The sequence below is a fragment of the Hibiscus syriacus genome, unplaced genomic scaffold (assembly GCF_006381635.1).
Source record: "Hibiscus syriacus cultivar Baekdansim isolate YM2019G1 unplaced genomic scaffold, ASM638163v2 tig00110209_pilon, whole genome shotgun sequence".
NCBI classification, from domain to species: Eukaryota; Viridiplantae; Streptophyta; class Magnoliopsida; order Malvales; family Malvaceae; genus Hibiscus; species Hibiscus syriacus.
In genome coordinates this window covers 612,368-620,965 of record NW_024062628.1, presented here as the reverse complement: position 1 = coordinate 620,965, position 8,598 = coordinate 612,368, and the positions used below count along the sequence as shown (strand labels likewise).

Here is an 8,598-nt window from a genome sequence, read left to right as displayed (position 1 = left end):
TTAAAAAAAATATTACCAAAAATATTATTACTTTTTAATATTTTTGGTAAAACGTTAGTTAAAATATTATTTGTTCTATCAAAAATGTTAATATTGAACGCTACCTAAACATTATTTTTTTACATGAAATGATAATATTGGATGCTACCTAAAACAATATTTTTCTACCAGAAATTAGCTAACAAAATTAACATTTCTAGTAGAACAAATAATATTTTATATAACACTTTACCAGAAATATTAAAAAAATAATAATATTTTCGATAATATATTTCCTTAACCATATATTAGGTTGTCGTACAACTATCAGTTGAATTCAAATTCAACAATAAAGGCACTTTGCATTGACAGTGATAACGACGCCCTCACTAAAGAAAAACAGCATGCATGAAGCTCGAAAGTGGAGCCATCCCACTAAGCTAACCAATGTGGAAGTTAGGGCCTTTTTGCTTTGACCTTAACAGTAAAAAAAAACAAACATACAAACAAAAAGGGCTCTTAATCTCAGGGTCAACCTGAAAGTGAACCACATAGGATTCTAAGCTCACAACGCTGTACCTCATTCTCCAAGCCTATCCTCAAAGGTAACTGCATCCTAGGAAGCCCACCTGGCTCACATTCAAGACCAATATTTCCTTTGAACGTAGCTACTAGCTATGTTATTCGCTATACGAAATAGAGCGCAATCGGTGCAGTTTTTGTATCTTTTGAAAGCAACGAGCATTTTCTTGTGGCAAAAGTAAAATAAAGAAGGCAAAAAGGAATGACTGCAACTGTAGTTACATAAAAGGAGAATCTCATATATGAAAGCTGAACCAAAAATTCGCTCCTTCCATCAGGAGCCATATCTACCTTTCTCTTTCTTTTTTGTAGCTTTCCAGATATACAGAATCATCAAATTTGACCCCCCCGGGTCAATATTAACTAACATAACATTGTTTGAATTCCAAAACCAATTTTGAATTTCATTGAACGAGATTTCTCATAGAAGGATCCAAAGCTTGATTTTTACCTTTAAGGTGCTGCTCCCCTAGGAGCAACCAACAACGGTATCACACAGAGCCTTGGATTGAATTATAACCCGAGCTCCTGAAGCAAGCCTGTTGAGGGAAATCACGTGTTAGCCAACCAATATGAAACAAGAGAAGTCGTACGTAAAAATATTTTTTTGATCTTACGTCCTGAAAGTTCTAATGGAGGAATTTATACTTAACTTTCTTCAATTTTCATCACCTGCTCCTCTTCTCTGAATGAATCCAACCTATTTGATTGCTCGTGATTAACAACAGGATCGGTCATTCTTCTACTGCTAACAGCAGATGTGCTACTTGATACAGAGCGCGGGTTGTCAATCCCGTCAGAGGAGTTTCTTGGTTTAGAAGAAAAGGAGATCTCATTGACTCGCTCCTTGGCTGCTTGCTTATTGAAGCTTTGATAGAGCGGGGAATGCATTTTGTGTGTCCTGAATTTGTCTCTTCTTTGTCTTCAGCGGATTCCAGCTCCTTATAAGTCCTATAATTCAACTTAGTTTCATGAGCTTAGCATGAGCTAAAAAAGAAATGTAGCTGAATCTACATTATACATACGAAACAAGGAACATTTCATTCTAAAGAAGCCTAAATTGGTCAGTCTATGTGCCCAATTCTAACCATTGTTCTCACCTCAACTAAGAAATGCCTTCTGGCATCAAATAAGATGCAAATATTACCTAGAGTATTTATAACGCTTTCAAATTCTACATTGATGGTTACAGACATACATAGAGGATCATCTTTATAAATGAGGCATCCTAAGTAGAAGAAGAAGACATGAAAAATATTTCTACACAATTGAAGAACAAAAGAATAAAGTTTAATGCATGGACTTTGCTACTTTCATAGGCATTCAGACTCTAAAATATAAAAGGTCTAAAATATTTGATCTGAAGCAACTGGACTGAATATTATTGTGATAAGCTCATAGTTATTTTGAAATATCTTCTCATTGCCGAACTCTAGGACTAGTGTAGTCACAACTGTAAACATTATGATATATGAGCACATTTGACCATTAAAATGCTTTGTATTTGGTATCAAAATATTTCATTCTTTTAATGCCCTAATAAACCAACACGAATAGATTTAACACAAACTTTACTTCAAAAAAAGAAAACTTACCGATCATCATTATATGAAGAAGACCGTTTCAGAGTGGCATGTCCTTCTTGTTTGAGCATTTTTGTCTCAACCAAACTACCACTGAAATATACTTTGTCTTCCAATCTCAGGCCCATCAGCCTTGGATTCTCTGATAAGCAGTCAAGCTCTCCCAACATGATTGAAGTAGAGAACAATGGTGATGAAAATTTCGAATGGGAAAACCTAGGCCTGTAGGTTGGAACAAAGCCAAAACTATGGTCTTTCACGGATAATGACCCACATGAGATCAACTGCATCAACATACTTGTTGCCTTGAGCCTAGCATTGGTCGGCATTTGGATTGCTTCCTCTTCAAAAATCCTAAAACTATTGATTTTACTTGCATCTGCTCGGATCTGAGATTCCAATGTTTCAGTTCCCCCCCGGTAGATGATGCACTAGAAGTGGACGGTGGAGAAACTGGATTCCTGCATATCTCTAAATTATCTTTCACACGAGGGTTAGGGATGTGGTTCTGGACATTCTCATTGCCTCCGGGTTCTAACGACCCATCATCAGTTGAAAATCCCCCTGTACAAGTTTCCCGTGTCTTAGGTCTTTCCGTGTTTTCCTCGGTCTGTGTTGAAGCATCTGCTAATCCATCACTTTGACAAACCTTATACTCAGTCAAACTAAGTGAACAACCCCAGGAAGAATTCTTTCCATATCTAGACTCCGGCAATGCACCGGAGGAGCCAGGAGTTGGACGGTTAACCAGAGAAGAGAGTTCATAATCCTGAGAATTTTTAGTTCTCTTCCCATTCATACTGGAAGAGGACGAAGAATCATCTTGGCTTCTAGAAGAAGATGGTGTTTCAGGTAATTGCTTCAGATTTTGTAATCTACTGCTATTCCCAACTGGACTAAAGCGATTTGAACATAAAATTCACTAGCATTAACCCTTTAGGCTTACATTTCCTTTTTCTTCTCCTATTAAAGATAAATACAAGTAGATCATAAAATGATATTAACCTGAGTTAGATTCTTCAAATAGTTCGGAGCCCTTGAGAACGTATTCATTTCCATGTGCAGGAAGTATTAAATCATCTTCAGAAAGATCATGCCATGCAAATCCATTCCTATAGCTTCTGCTACAATTAGTACTCCAAAATCAATAAACAGGGGAAAAAAGAGCCATCTTTGTTTTTTCATTTAGTTTATCTTTTAAAAGTATTGTCTCTACTATTTTCCCGCTGTTTCTCAGCAATCGAAGAGCATTTAATTTTTTTGTGTTCCATTTAAAAATTTCTTTTTGTTACCTTTTGCAAGACCAAGAATACAAAGATGTCATTCCTCTGCCTCTAAGATTATTAAGCTTCTCAATCAAATCTACAGAGCACAAAAAATTCGAAAATAATCAATCAAGAAAAAAAAGGTAGCTGAATGAACAAATTTGAAAAATTATTTAAAATTACCTCTCAAATAGAGTCCATTGGGAGATGAGAGAGGAACTTCGATGAAATGAGGATGTTCGAGCTGGCGATTTCTACAGAGATAATAACAACGGGAACTTTCCGGCTATGCTGATAGTACTTGGGAGATTTCTCAGTCCAAACTTTAGCTCTCTCTGGACTTACTTGCCTATATTTCTTCATTCTCGTCTCCATTTCCGATCCAAAAACCGGATCAAAAATCGTAAAACCAAACAGCTTTAAATCTGTAGATCAAATATCTTTTGAGGAAAAAAACCCATCTAATCTTGCTTCTTTTTCAGTAAATCAGATCTGTGACGTGAATCAACCAAACAAAAAAACGAGAAAGAGAGAAACAATTGGTTTGTTACACTGGGAAAAGGGTGAATGAAAGAAAGGAGACAGTTGCTTATAAAAAGGAGGGACGGAAGAGAAAGGTGGGAATGAATGCCAAAAATTGTATAGATTGGGTGATAGCGATTGGGGGTGAAAAGGAAGATGAAAGGGGAAAGGTGAGGGGGAGGAAGATGACTCTGTTTGGCTGCTTTCGACTATTTTTGGCCGATTCGATGGCAGTTTTGACTGTGAGAACTTAGCTCTACTTTTGGATCTATCGTAGCTTTTGGCTTTGCACCAAGCAGGCTGCATTTATACTATTGGTTTAACAGCGAAGCGAAGAATAAACAAGACGAAGGAGATGCGATTAGACATTACATTATTCGAATTTAAAAATGTTACCTTTCGCAAATTTTGTATCTAATTTTAATATTTCTTAAGGTTAGTTGGATAATACATCCCAAATTATGGCTTATATTTTGAATTGGTTTCTTGGCTTATATTTTGAACTGGATTAATTAAAATATTAGCATGAATTAAGTGATTTTGATTGTTAAAATAATAATTATTATATCTAGAGATATTAATAATCATGGAAAGACACAATATTTTTACGTGATGACATATATTTGTGATATGTTTTTAATAATTTTATTTTTATGACATATTTTTCTTTAATGTTATGACATATTTTTTTCTGTCTTTTCATAATTGTTTATTATTTTTATTCGTTTGATGAATTTGTATAATAAATATTTAGAAGTGTTTATACATGTCTATTTTGAATTTAAGGAAAATAAGAATTTGGGCAAATTACACAAATGGCCCCCGACTATATGAGTTTATTAAGTCCCTCAACTATTAAAAGTTATAAAACATTCCTCTAAATATAGAGTGTTGATTTATTAAGTCCCTCGACTATTAAAATTTACAAAATGGTCACCTGACTATTCATATGTTCCAAACTCGTTATCTTTCATTAGAAAATTGACTACATTCTGAGTTGAATGTTAACTTTGTTGACTGTGATATGATAAAATTTGATCCAAAAATCTCAAATGACTATCATATCTCAGTCATCATATTAACGTTTAAATCAAACGATCGATAATTTTTTAACGGAAAAGTACGAGTTATAACATAATGACCAATTTATAACTTTTACTAGTCGGGGACTTAACAAAGCAACTCTCCATAGTCGGAATACCATTTTGTAACTTTTAATAGTCAAGGGACTTAATAAAATAATACTCTATAATCAGGGACGGAGCTCCATTAGGGCCCAAGAGGGCCCGACTCCTGTTAAAATCTATATATTCGATATAATTTTTGTTTAATAGTATTTTGGTTCATGTAAAAATAAATATTTAAATTAAAAAATATAAAAATCTATTAAATATTTAATCAAGTAGGGGTCGAACTAAAAAATGATAAGTCTATGTTCTCAAATTTTTGGTCTAATTACAATTTAAGTCATTATAAGTTTAAATATTAGACAAATTAGAAGTTATCTTTTGAGTTTTGAGTTTTTTTTTTTAATTTAGGGTGAAAACAAGGTAATATCTGCACAAAGACTTTCAACTTTTTGACAATGAACGCTCATACCCCTACATACGTGCTTGAACTCAGGACCTCAAGGATAAAAACAATCCCTTAATCACAAAGGTCGCTTGGTTCATGCTGAATTTCGAGTTTAAATATCTAATAAGTCTTTATATTTTTCTTAAATAGTCTAATATTTCAACCCTAGTTGTAATAGCCTCAATACCGGGTTAGTGACTAAATTGTAAAACTTCAGAATTTGGTTACAAAGGTCTCTTTTGCTTCTTCATTGTACCCAAAACTTCCGTCTTTAAAACCCATATCTCATTGCTCATTTTTTACAGCTCTTACCCTTCAATTTCTTGTCCAAGAAGCAGTAACCCCTGCGCAGCTAAAACAATTGTCGAAAAATCTTCGCTTCAGATTTATGTCGTTTCTTTCTATTATTGTTTTTTCTTTTCACTTTTAACCCATCGCAGCTACACTGTATATTCACTTTGAGAACCCATGCCTGAAAACAAAACAAACAAGGCACAACCATAAACGACGTTGAAAATCAAGTAAAAATCATTTTTTTTTTCAAAAAGGACCCACAAGTGAACTAATTAAGTTAAACAGTACATGCATCTTCATGACATATTGTTTATGCACCCATTGAAGAAAGAGTGAAAAAGAAAAGATCCAAGAGAAGTGAAACTTTTGGTTCTTTATTTTCTGAATAAAAAACTGGAAGAAAAAAAATTTTACTACAAGGTTTTAAGAGGAAAAAAAACCCTTTTACTACAAGGTTTTAAGAAAGCAAGGAGAGCTTAAAGACAGCTGTTGGGGGCATTAAAATGTTGTTCTTCTAGAGAAGAAAGCAAGGAGAAATAGAGAGGTATAAGTATAATATTAAATTGTGGTTTCAGATGTTGCGGACGTTCCGTAACGTATTGCAACTGTCGTGAGTGTGATTTCTTCCTCAAAATTCACAATACGTCTAAAATATTATATTTATACATTTTACAGTTATTTTTAATACACTAATATTAATATACTCTTTTAATATTTTATTTTGAAAATAAAAATTTAATTTCATATATAAAAATTTATTAAAAACAAATATAAATCATAGAAGTGTTATCATACTGGATAATGAGTAATAACAATTATAATGTTAATGAATAATATATAAACAATATCACTAAAATCATATCAAATTTTTTATATTGTAACATAAAAATGTTCATTTTACATAACTTAAAAAGAAAAAAAAATACATAACTACAAATACAAAAATTCTATATAATACAGTTCACCACCAAAATAAATGGCGTGGCGGATCTAAAGCATTTTCAGCTTCATCATTGTCTTGTTTTTCATTCCTTCCTATTTCATGTGAAGAAGACATCACATTGTGTGCATCATAAGATGCATCATTGGTAAGAAACATGTTGTATGATAAATGATGACAAAAAAATCCATAACTTGGATTTTGTTCAAGGTAAGATGGAAAACATGAATTTGGCTGGTAAGAATGATAACCATGAGATGATTAACTAATTTCATTATCATTTGTAGCTGAAATATATGATGATGAACCTGAAAATGAATCATAAAAGTGTTCTCTCATCCTTCTATGAGTTATATCATCATCTCTTCTATGTTGTGATGCATTTGTTCTATACAAACCTAAATTGTCATCGTAAGGATATTTGGACGTACCTTGATCTCCTTGAAGAGCAATAGAATAAATGTGTCCATATTCTGGTTGGTATGTACCTTCATTATCACCATCATCATCATCATAATTTGACGTTGATAGTTGAACATTTTCCTCATTAGATGGAGTAGGTGAACTGTTCATATATTCACCTTGAGTTTCTTCATCAGTTTCATTAAGTAACTCCTTAGGTAACCATGAGAAATTTTGTTCACTATCAAGTGTAGCATTCTCTTTTTCTTCAATCCATGCATTTAGTAGGTAATCTTCTTCAAAAATATTTTCAAGATTAATCGGATTATAACTCATTTCTAATTCTTGTGCATTTTTTCTTCGCATGTGTCTCAGCTTCAACCTCATATTATAATGGACATAGACCAATTTTTGAAGCTTTTTATTCTTGAGTCTATTTCTCTTCTTTGTATTGCATGGATCAAAATAAAAGTACTACAATTATGCTTACAATTTGAAGATGAAGTTGTTTGACTCAAAACTTTGACAGCGATGCGTTGAAGTTGCGGTGCACAATTTCCATAATTAATCCACCATTCAGCTACAAATAACATAAATATTAAGATATAATTCATAAATTATTTATACAAATATCTTTATTATTTACAAAACTATAGATGATAAATTCTTTTTGTTTATCAGGGTTAGTCTTCAAAATTGTATCTTGAGTTAATGGTGTTTCAAAAGAATCCATTTTGTCTCGATATAGCAACAACTAAAAAATAAATGAATTAGTAGTTTAAACATGATAATTTATGAGTTTTTTCAAACAATTTAAGTATATAAAATACATACCTGGTTCATTGCAAGAATTTGATCATTCAAGTTCAGTTATATCCTCTGTATGACATTTCTAACTCCATTTATAGTTTTATGAATCACTTTACTTGTGGAATTTTCTCTGTATAAAAATTTTGGATTTAGAAAATATACTACATAAAAAAATAGCATAATAAATATCAAAACAAGATATCACAATTTAAATTTAAAAGTTTTATAACGTACCAACATAATGTAAATTATTATGAAGTTGTTTACTCCATCGTCTATCAATTATTTCCCAATATAATAATAAATAAACATATAATATTGATACTTAATGTTAATATAAAAACTTAATTTAAAATTAATCACGTCAATTTTAGATATAAGAAAAATTCAATTTAAATTTAAATTAATTTAATTTTAAAATAACGTTAATAAATAATTTAATTAATTCAATTTAAGTAACTAATTTTAAACATAACTATTGCGATATTATTAATGATATTGTTGAAAACATTTTAATGTTTCGATATAACAAATTAAATTAAAAGAATTTTAATTTTGAAAAAGATTTTTTCTAAGCATATTCGATATATTAAATCGAATATCAAAATATTACTCAAAGTATTTCAAAGTTCATTTTAAATCCTTA

At 31.7% G+C, this 8,598-nt stretch overlaps 1 pseudogene; it reads right to left on the bottom strand.

Annotated features, from left to right (window-relative positions):
• Nucleotides 1–1,194: 1,194 nt before the first annotated feature.
• LOC120113475 lies at nt 1,195–7,478 on the bottom strand (annotated as a pseudogene).
• Nucleotides 7,479–8,598: the final 1,120 nt, after the last annotated feature.